Raw genomic sequence first — 11,059 nt, 5'->3', positions numbered from 1 at the left:
GTGTATATATTTCAACAACAATCTTTATTTTTCATTATAGTGATCATATACGCAGTGTCTGATATTAAAATTTTCCTGCAGAAGTAATTGAAATATGTAGAGATCTAATCAGTTTGCACCGTTTATATATCAAGATAATTTTTGAATGTATTTCTTGTATTCATATAACATAATCAAATTTATATATTTTTATATTTATGCATTTCTTGCACCTTACAAATCCCACAAAAATCCTTCTTTATATGCTACTCTTTGACAGACCTGTTTTTTTTTTCATGTTTGGACACTGCTGAATTACCCACTATAAATTAACAGACTTGAGCAACTTACATACTTTATGCCTTAAGTGTGGCAAGACTGGAGACATTTTAGAGAATGGAAAATAAATATCCAGTAAAAAAAAATGTAATATATACGCATTTGCTAAAGTTAAAACTATTGTAGGTAAAGTTATCTATTATATTTAGCTTTCCTGTGTCTTATATAAATTAAGATTACATTTTTAATCTAAACTCTGTGGAACTGCATGTTTGCGTGACAACGCTCATACATGATGCCCTTTAAAACAAGCTATTCCTTTGAGTCTGTGTATGTTTTGGTTACATATAGGATGAGTCACGCATGTTTCGAGTTCAATTCAAAGGGGAATGCAAGGAGAAAGCCCAAGAAAATTGTGACAGCTGTTTTCAGAAGCTCCAGTGTTACTTGGGAGACAAGGTACGGAGAGTGTGCTAGACAAAAGAACGTATTGTAATTTTAAACATTACTGTAGCCTCCAAAAGACAGTTGCCAGTTGTGTTCTATAATTTTGTTTCAGGATGAGGCCTTCAGAAAATCAATCCAAAGTTTTCCTTACCAAATTATGGGAGTAACTCAGGTTGCACAGGTAAATACAGAACCAAGAACTGAACATCATCTTGTTCATACATAGAGTCTGCTTTACCAAAAAAAGATGAGAATTTTCACACAAATTGTGTGAACATTTGCTTTTGACCTATTTCAATAATTTAAGTAAAGTCTTGTGTATGTGTTCTATCCATACGACTGGATAACTAAAGGGTATACTGTGTGTAAATTGGCCCTGAAAATTACTACACAGCAAGAGATTACATTTTGAAAAGCAGAACAATGCCTCCTACTCCATCAAAGCAGTGTGTATGAGCACCCTTCGTTGATATCTTTTGCTCATTTTCTTTCTAGTTCCTATCTGTAGCAGGAACATGAATGGGCACAAGCACCAAACACTTTTGGTGCTGCACTTTCTATGATTTTCCCCCATGGGTATGTCTCTTCTGCATTGAAAATGTGTTATGACGGCTACAGCGCAAACCCCAAATGGCGGGAGAACATCAATAGACGTCCTCCCCTTTGCAAGCTCCGCGGCACGTACCGTGATCACCCGAGTCCTTACCACGTGATCAGCTGTCAGCCAATGACAGCTGATCACGTGATGTAAAAAAAGTCGTATTTTTTTTTTCTCCTCGCGCTGACAGCGCAAGGAGTAAAAAAAAGCCGATCACCGGCTTATGTGTAAGGGCCATCGGTCCCGAAGAGGAAGGAGGCAATTCTGCCTCCTCTGTGAAGTCAGTACCCCCTATCATTGCTGCCCATTACTGCCACCCATCGGTGACCAACAGTGCAGCCTCATCAGCGTACATCAATGAAGGAGAAAAATTACCCGTTTGCAAAATATAAAAAAATAGTTTGTTTTTGAAAAAATTCTGTATTTTAAAAAATGTTACAAAATATAAAAAAACTGCAGAGGTGATCAAATACCACCAAAAGAAAGCTCCATTTGTGGGGGAAAAAAATGAAAAAATTTCATTTGGGTATAGTGTTGTATGACCGCGCAATTGTCTTTCATAGTGCGTCAGCACTGAAAATTGGTCTGGGCAGGAGGGGAGGCGTTTAAGTGCCCAGTAAGCAAGTGGTTAACTCAAACCGGTTAGTCACTACCAGACCCTCTATTAGTGTTAGGCATACCACACTGTACAAGTCTTATTAAAACGAGGCATGTAAATACAGTTTTAGAGCAATCTTCAGGCCAGTCATGTGACTCGTGGCCGCTGTACACCTCCAATTCAGGTCTACTGCAGGAGGGGCCAAGATCTTCCTCTGATGTTAGCCAGGGAGGTCATATGGTCGCTCAAACCCTCCCGCAATAGCCCTGATGACCAGCTTAGAGTCACGTGACCGGCCATTCACACCAATTAATTTGACAAAGACAGCAGCATTATCTAATTTTGTCAAAGTCGAAGGCACATTGTATTCTTTGAAGAAAAATAAACTTTGTAATCCTTCACCAATGAAAACTTTTACACAATAAGTCAGAAATAGCTACCAGGTGGCAACCTCACAAACCAGAAAAAAAAAAGAGGCAGCTTATGAAAGTCCTGTAAACAAACCCTTCAGAGTTGTGCATACAAGGATGATCCAACTCCAGTCCAAAGAGAAGAATTAAACGGTTTTATTTCGTAAAATCAGGTTATAGTCAGACCTCAGTGCAAGCACTATAATGCATACATGGAAGTTCCTGGTTCCACAAAGCCTTAGCAGCACAATTACAGCTCCTGGTGTGATAAAGAGGCTGGGAATGGCAGGAAGCTGTGAATGTGCTAGGGGGAAAGGGAAGCACTTATCCAAGGTAAGTGTTTTAGCAGAAGCTGGAATACAGCCAACTTTATGGCCACCCTGCGCACACAAGGGAGACTGGCTGAGATATCAGCGCCAAGACATGGACAGGAAGTAATGTCAAGGATGGTCTTGGCAATTAGAATGGAAGCTGGAGAGCGCCAGGAATCTTTTCTCACCTAGGATAACGAGTTTCAAAAGCAAAAAGATTATTTTTCAAAGATACTTTTTACAAAATAAAATGGTTTTAATTAGGGTTGTCCCGATACCACTTTTTTAGGACTGAGTACAAGTACCGATACTTTTTTTCAAGTAGTCGCCGATACCGAATACCGATACTTTTTTTAAATGTGTCCCCATTATCCAGCCATGTCTCTTCCCCCCCCCCCATTATCCAGCCATGTCTCTCCCCCCCCCATTATCCAGCCATGTCTCTTCCCCCCCCCCAATAATCCAGCCATGTCTCTTCCCCCCCCTTAATCCAGCCATGTCTCTTCCCCCCCCCCCCATTATCCAGCCATGTCTCTTCCCCCCCCCCATTATCCAGCCATGTCTCTTCCCCCCCCCCCCATTATCCAGCCATGTCTCTTCCCCCCCCCCATTATCCAGCCATGTCTCTCTTCCCCCCCCCCCATTATCCAGCCATGTCTCTCTCTCCCCCCCCCCATTATCCAGCCATGTCTCTCTCTCCCCCCCATTATCCAGCCATGTCTCTCTCTCCCCCCCATTATCCAGCCATGTCTCTCTCCCCCCCCCCCATTATCCAGCCATGTCTCCCCCCCCCCCCATTATCCAGCCATGTCTCTCCCCCCCCCATTATCCAGCCATGTCTCTCTCCCCCCCCCCATTATCCAGCCATGTCTCTCTTCCCCCCCCCATTATCCAGCCATGTCTCTCTTCCCCCCCCCATTATCCAGCCATGTCTCTCTCCCCCCCCCCATTATCCAGCCATGTCTCTCTCCCCCCCCCCCATTATCCAGCTATGTCTCTCTCCCCCCCCCCCCATTATCCAGCCATGTCTCTCTTCCCCCCCCCCATTATCCAGCCATGTCTCTCTTCCCTCCCCCCCATTATCCAGCCATGTCTCTCTCTCCCCCCCCCCCCATTATCCAGCCATGTCTCTCTCTCCCCCCCCCCCCATTATCCAGCCATGTCTCTCTCTCCCCCCCCCATTATCCAGCCATGTCTCTCTCTCCCCCCCCCATTATCCAGCCATGTCTCTCTCCCCCCCCCCCATTATCCAGCCATGTCTCTCTTCCCCCCCCCCCATTATCCAGCCATGTCTCTCTTCCCCCCCCCCCATTATCCAGCCATGTCTCTCTTCCCCCCCCCATTATCCAGCCATGTCTCTCTCTTCCCCCCCCCCATTATCCAGCCATGTCTCTCTCTCCCCCCCCCCCCCATTATCCAGCCATGTCTCTCTCTCCCCCCCCCCCATTATCCAGCCATGTCTCTCTCCCCCCCATTATCCAGCCATGTCTCTCCCCCCCCCCCCCCCATTATGCAGCCATGTCTCCCCCCCCCCCCCCATTATGCAGCCATGTCTCTCCCCCACCCCCATTATCCAGCCATGTCTCTCCCCCACCCCCATTATCCAGCCATGTCTCTCCCCCACCCCCATTATCCAGCCATGTCTCTCCCCCACCCCCATTATCCAGCCATGTCTCTCTCCCCCCCCCATTATCCAGCCATGTCTCTCCCCCCCCCCCATTATCCAGCCATGTCTCTCTCCCCCCCCCATTATCCAGCCATGTCTCTCTCCCCCCATTATCCAGCCATGTCTCCCCCACCCCCATTATCCAGCCATGTCTCTCCCCCACCCCCATTATCCAGCCATGTCTCTCTCTCCCCCCCATTATCCAGCCATGTCTCCCCCCCCCATATCCAGCCATGTCTCCCCCCCCCCATAGCCTGCCATGTCTCCCCCCCATTATGCAGCCATGTCTCCCCCCCATATCCCGCTTACCTGCATCCCCGCTACCGCCGACTGTGTAATACGCGCCGGGAACATTACAGCTTAGAATAGCTGTAATGATTGGCGCCGCGCATAGACACTCCCCTTCGCTCGGGATTGGACATTTCACCCGAGCAAGGGGGAGTGTCTATGCGCGGCGCCAATCATTACAGCTATTCAAAGCTGTAATGTTCCCGGCGCGTATTACACAGTCGGCGGTAGCGGGGATGCGGCGAACGGCGGCGGTAAAGCAGCGTGACAAGGGGGGGGGAGTATTCTATTTGGGTATCTGGGGTATTTTCGGGAGTACGAGTACTCCCGCAAATACTCGGAATCGGTCCCGATACTAGTATCGGTATCGGGACAACCCTAGTTTTAATCTTTGGACTGAAGTTGGATCATCCCTGTATTCCCAAATATACAATGCCAAGGGTTTGGCTACAGAACTTTAGTGCGCTGCCTCTTTTCTCCAAAGGAGTCTTTCACACACTCCTGTGGATTGCTAGCAGAACGGAGTGAGTAATTGCACTTGCGGTGCGGCATTAAATTTGAAAAGGTAGTATCGTTACACCTCTTGGTGATTTGTGTGCAACTTGCATAGACATCTGTGTATGAAGCCACACAGATGTCTTCAAAGTTGCACTGACACGAAGCTTTGAAATCTTGCGCTTTCAGATGAAGTTTCACGATTTCAAAGCTGCATTCAATGTGAATGAGGGCTGAATCAAATATGCTGTTTACCTGGAAAGGTTTCTTTTAACTAATCTGCTAAACTAATGATAGAAGCATAGCATACAGTATGTCACAATTTAAGCTGTGTTTGTAGTCTCTCCTGAAAGGAAACATGACCTGTCTGGGTGGCGCTCATCAGAACCTCCCCTTCAGTACAGTGGATCTTGGCCAGTTTATCAAGCTGTGCCTGCTAGACCAGCATTTCCCAGCATTTGTTGAGGCTGTTGAAAAAGAACTACACAAACTCACAGAGAACTAACCAGAACAAAATTCAGCACACAGGTACAAATGTTTGTTTTAGTCACTTTATCAAGTGTTATTTTGCCACACACATTACACTTCAATTGCACAATCCATGGGTTCATGCAACTAGAACATTCCCCCACCCCTTTTTCCCTAGTAGAAGATATTACAGCTCTGATATACTGACATTTACATCTAGTTGCATAGAATAGAACCATGCTATAAAGAACCATGTAAAATTTTTAAATAACCCAAACACAAACCCCCTTCAAAACAAAAGAAAAATATATATATATATATATATTATAACTTATAAAAATTCTGCCTGCTAGAATGTACATTTTGGACATAACAGTGCAAAAAAATTTAATAATATACAAGATTGAACCAATGTTCACTTATAAAGCATCCCACCTATATATGTATATATTGGTCTATTATTTTCTAAATTACTGGACATATCATTTATATGCACCAACAAGCCAACTGGTTTACCTCATTACACTGGAGCAGTTCTGCGCATGGTCACATATTCCACTAAACTCAAATATATCACTTTCTGTAGCAGCCGCACAGCAGAGAATTAAGCCCTTTTCTACAGTATTCTGTCCAGTCATAACATTTTGTGCAAGGTACTGGGTATTTCAAGAAATAAAGTAGTGTACTCCAGTACAAGAAAAACACAGTTTATAGACAAGTGCAATAAGAAAATGTTGCTTCACACAATTTCTAAGTGGCAGGCTTGCATCAGACTCTTAAAATATCTGTAGCAGTGGAATCATGCTTCTGTGACAGACAGAATCCCCATTAAAATGATTAAAAAATAAATAATAATCTGGGCCATGAAGAGAGGGCTTCAATTGACCACCTACTTTCTCATCTAGGTTTTCCAAAAAGGCTTTTTGATTGGTCACATAGCAGCTATAGTACACATTAAGCCTTATTACAGTATAGGTTTGGTAAACCCTGCTCAGCGGAGCTGAGAACATACAGAAATACGGACCAAAAATATACAAAACAAAAAAAAAAACAACCATGCATGCATTAACTGCTCACACCCCAGCTATCCCCCTTGAAGGCTTATATTTTCTCTCTTTATATATATAAGTGAACTTAGAAAAAAGCCACAGCACACAAAGCTGCATATGCACTCTATTGTTGAAGCTCCTTATTATACCCCATCAGTTTTATTCGCCTTAAAGGCTATATAAGGCATGCTTTTAAGAAAATTGTCTTGTACCCTCAGTCCCATAAAGTAATTTAAATTAAAAAAACACACGCACACAAAATAGGAATATTGAAGAAATCTGAACTTTGATTTCAGCAATGCCAGCTCTTCAGAGGGAGGATGAGTAGTGGTCTGTCCAAATCCATGAATGCCTAAATGATAGAAAAGGTAAAAAAATATTGAACATGGTTGACATTTTGGTTACAGAAAAACATTTAGCACCGATTATTTACTCAATTAGTAAAAACATTTAACAGGGTGCTCCAATGTGGATGACGATTCCAAATACCTGGCTACCTAAACTCCATTCTGGATATTGAGTCTTTGATGCTTAAGATTTCCAGATAGCATGAGTTGTGCACAACACAAATAAATGGTGCTGTGCAAAGCTGCCCACTGCAATTATGAATAAGGCCAAACAGATGTTCTCAAAGCTCAAAACAGAAGCCGTTTCAGATGACAGCGGTCATCTGAAGAGGTTTTCAGCCTTGGCTGAAGCCAAAACGTATTTGGTTTGCATAGAGTGAGAAAGGGTTGGAGCTTTTGTCAAGTGTTTATTGCAGTCTGTTACTCTTCAGAAGATGTCCCTTTAGGACATAATTGTTTGGAATCCTTGCTAATGCACATTCTTAGATGAGTGGTGAAGGGTAAGAAACGTTGACGATCTTGTTTACCGTTTGTGTCCTCCTGTTTTTCCTTTTCCCCCACCTTATTGGTTCCATAGTAACACAAGTAATTGAAACTCTCTCCAATAAGGTTGCATATAGAAATAAATACAACAGTTAAGCTGGCCACAGACTGAGTGATATCCTTTCCTGCAACCCGTCTCACAGTACCTGTTGAAGTTCCTTCTTTTAAAGATTCTGCAAACAGTTTGACATACATACTCTTGAAGGCTCTCTTTACTTTGGCAGGTTGGCAGCCCCGTAACTAACTCTTGCTGCAATTTCAGTGTGTCAAACTGCAGCTAACAGTATTAGGGCAATGCATAACCAACATGGCCCTATTTTTTTTTTAGGATTGTACTTTAACAGAGCAATTACAGCAAGTACCTTCCAATCTGCTTTTTTGGACCTAGCACGTCATGAGATATGTTAGTCTCTAAAATCCACCAAAAAAACAACTGACTAAAGACAGATTTGCAGAATGCCCTGAACCATCTCGTCTTGGAGAGTAGTCGTTCCAATAACCGCCACAAGACGAATTCAAACCTGTTCATGGTTTCAAAGCCTAACAAAGGGTAGTCATCTTGCACTGCACCTAAAGGGTTGGCTCAACTTTACCAAAAAACTGCATATGCAGATAAGGGACATCCGTAGACAAAAACAAACTGTGACGCTATGACTAAAGTTGAATAATGTGAGTGAGTGAGAAACTTATATAGCGCAACACATGCAAACTGAATCGCCTCTGTCCTTGCTATAGGTGTATGCCATTTACGTACCTCATGAAGCCCGATTGAAATATTCCCAGGATGTTGCCAAATGAAGCTTAGTCATTAATGCTCACCACCATCCCAGGATGTTGCCAAATGAAGCTTAGTCATTACTGCTCACCACCATCACATGGGTGAGCTCTCAAAACACTGAGCTTAGAGCTACTGCATCAGGGGTGAAAAACAGCATGTGAGGGGGTTTGAATCAGAGTAAAAGCTCACTCATGTGATGGTGGAGGTGAAAAGTAACGGTTGGGATTCACTTAGCAATGTCCTGGGAGTATTCCAGTCAGGCTTCAGGAGGTATGCAAATGGACTACACCCATAGCAAGGGCATTATTCAACTTTAGTCAGATCTGCACAGTTTTAATCTATAAACTCTCCTTTACCCACATAGGCAGTGTTTTTGTAAAGGTGAACTAACCCCTTTAAAATCCCTCAACAAAAGACATTAAATTGCACATGGAATCCACAAGTTTAGCAATTGCTTCTCTTGAGACATGGCATCATCCATAAGCATACAAGATGCCAATCTGCATTTTCAAATCTACCTCATCAGCACTTTCTGCACCTCACAGTGGCAGACAATCACTTCCACAGTTTGCTGCAATGCCCTTTGGCATATACTCTTCTCCCAGACTATTCACAAAAGGTCCCAACACCTCTTCTTGCCCTTCTCAGAACATCTAGGTCATAGGCTTTCTAGAAAACTTTTTTTTCCCCCCCAAGGGACTCCTCTTCCTTTTTCCTTTCAACCATCAACAAATGTTCACAGGACAATTCGAATAAATAAAGGTGGGGGTGTTGGTGCTGCCTAGGTGCACATCTAAGCAGTATAGATACCCGATAACCTGGAGCTATAAGCTAAATAGGCCAAAGTATGATATGTCTTAGTGCAACCCGATAGGCTATGAGTCACTAAAAAAGCCCAACAATAGGGTGAAAGTGAAAGCAAGATAAGCAAAATGGAATAACACAATTGATGAATACTGTGAGAGCTAATATGAATACCCAACTATAGTGATATAGTGTACTGCTAATGGAAGGTGTCTACCTTCTACCATGAGTGATGTATAAACAGCATATACATGTGGAAAATCACATAGAGAATGGATAACAACAGGCTGCAGCTCTGCTGTTTAGCACTCTGCAGTAAACGTTTCCATCAGTGCCACCCCACAGTGCCCACCTATCAGTGCCGCCCACGAGTGCCCATCAGTGCCGCCCACGAGTGCCATGCCGCCTGTGTGCCCATCAGTGCTTCCTGTGTGCCCATCAGTGCCACCTCATCTGTGCCCGTCAGTACTACCTCATCGATGTCCATCAGTGCCATCTCATCGGTGCCCATCAGTGCCGCCATATCAGTGCCCGTAATTGAAAGAGAAAACGTACTTATTTACAAAAAAATTAACAGAAAAAAATAAAAACTTTTTTTTTCAAAATTTTCAGTCTTTTTTTAGTAGTTGCGCAAAAAAAAAAAAAAAAACGCAGAGGTGATCAAATACCACCAAAAGAAAGCTCTATTTGTGGGGAAAAAAAGGACGCCAATTTTGTTTGGGAGCCACGTCGCACAAACGCGCAATTGCCATTCAAAGTGCGACAGTGCTGAAAGCTGAAAATTGGCTTGGGCGGGAAGGTGCGTAAGTGCCTGGTATGGAAGTGGTTAAGGTAACTCTTCGTCATCCAATTTTCTATCAAAGTAAAGCATGTCTCTAGTCCGAGATAATGATCTATTGTTGCAGATGCGAAAATATAGTTGCGTGTCATCCGTGTAGGAGTGGTAGTGTAACTTCCGGTTACTGATGATTTCAAAAAGAGGGCGGAGATAGATATTGAATAATACAGGCGACAAGGGGGATCCCTGAGGGACTCCGCATGACACTGTGCGTTTTTCAGAAGTGAAAGGACCTAGTTTCACTATTTGTGATCGGTTTTCCAAGGAGGAGGAGAACCAGGGTAAATCCGAGTCCGCGACTCTAGCTACTTCAGCTAGGCGAGTCAGTAATAATTTGTGGTCTACGCAGTGGTCCCCAACCTTTTTGGCACCAAGTACCGGTTTGTGGAAGAATATTTTTCCAAGGTTCGGTAGGAGGAATCGTGATGTGTTGCGTTAGCGGTTAGTGCGGGAACCCTGCAAATCCATTGCGGGTTCCCGCATCACAGGTTTTGCGGCAGCAGTTCACATTGCCCTATGCGAACTGCTGGGAGTGTCAGTTAAAAGTTAACAACACCCCCAAATCAGTTTGCATATCGCAGTGCGATCTGCAAACTCTGACCGGAATCGTTTCTGCTACGGACAAAAAAGGGTCATGTGCGAGTTTGATGTGAATTCAACCATACAATTTGTATAGCTGAAATCGCATCGCACAGAGATCGCATGTGATGTGCACTGCAGTGGGGTGCAAATCACATTCAAACTGACATCGCTGCAGTGTGAACCAGCCCTAAATGTCCCAGTGTAAAAATATTATTAAAATGTCCCATTATAAAAAATATATTAAATGTCCCAGTATAAAAAAAAAATGATTAAATGTCCCAGTATAAAAAAAAGATTTAATATTTTTTTTATACTGGGACATTTAATATTTTTTTTATACGGAGACATTTAATATTTTTTTTTATACTGGGACATTTAATCAATGTCCCAGTATAAAAAAATAAATAAAATAAAATGTGCCATTATAAAACAAATATAAAAGTCCCTCAGCAGTGCCCACTTTACTTACACAGTCTCAGCGCGGGAATGTGAGGGGGAGCCGTTAGATTGCGGGAATGCATAGAGCGGGTGGACGGAGAGATGACGTAATTCTCTCTCTCTGCTCTCATCGGGCGGCTG

At 43.4% G+C, this 11,059-nt stretch overlaps 1 protein-coding gene across 2 annotated transcripts in view; it reads right to left on the bottom strand.

The window, feature by feature from the left end:
* Positions 1–5,608: 5,608 nt before the first annotated feature.
* Positions 5,609–11,059, bottom strand: part of NPTN (neuroplastin) — a 108,263-nt gene continuing 102,812 nt past the window's right edge. For both annotated transcript variants that reach the window (XM_040343024.1, XM_040343023.1), the window contains exon 9: positions 5,609–6,940. The gene's annotated coding sequence lies outside the window, so the exon portion shown is untranslated. The remainder of the gene's footprint in view (positions 6,941–11,059) is intronic.

Source organism: Rana temporaria, chromosome 3 (assembly GCF_905171775.1).
Source record: "Rana temporaria chromosome 3, aRanTem1.1, whole genome shotgun sequence".
Taxonomy (NCBI): domain Eukaryota; kingdom Metazoa; phylum Chordata; class Amphibia; order Anura; family Ranidae; genus Rana; species Rana temporaria.
Note: the sequence above shows the minus strand (reverse complement) of the source record. Positions and strands in the feature narration are given on the sequence as shown.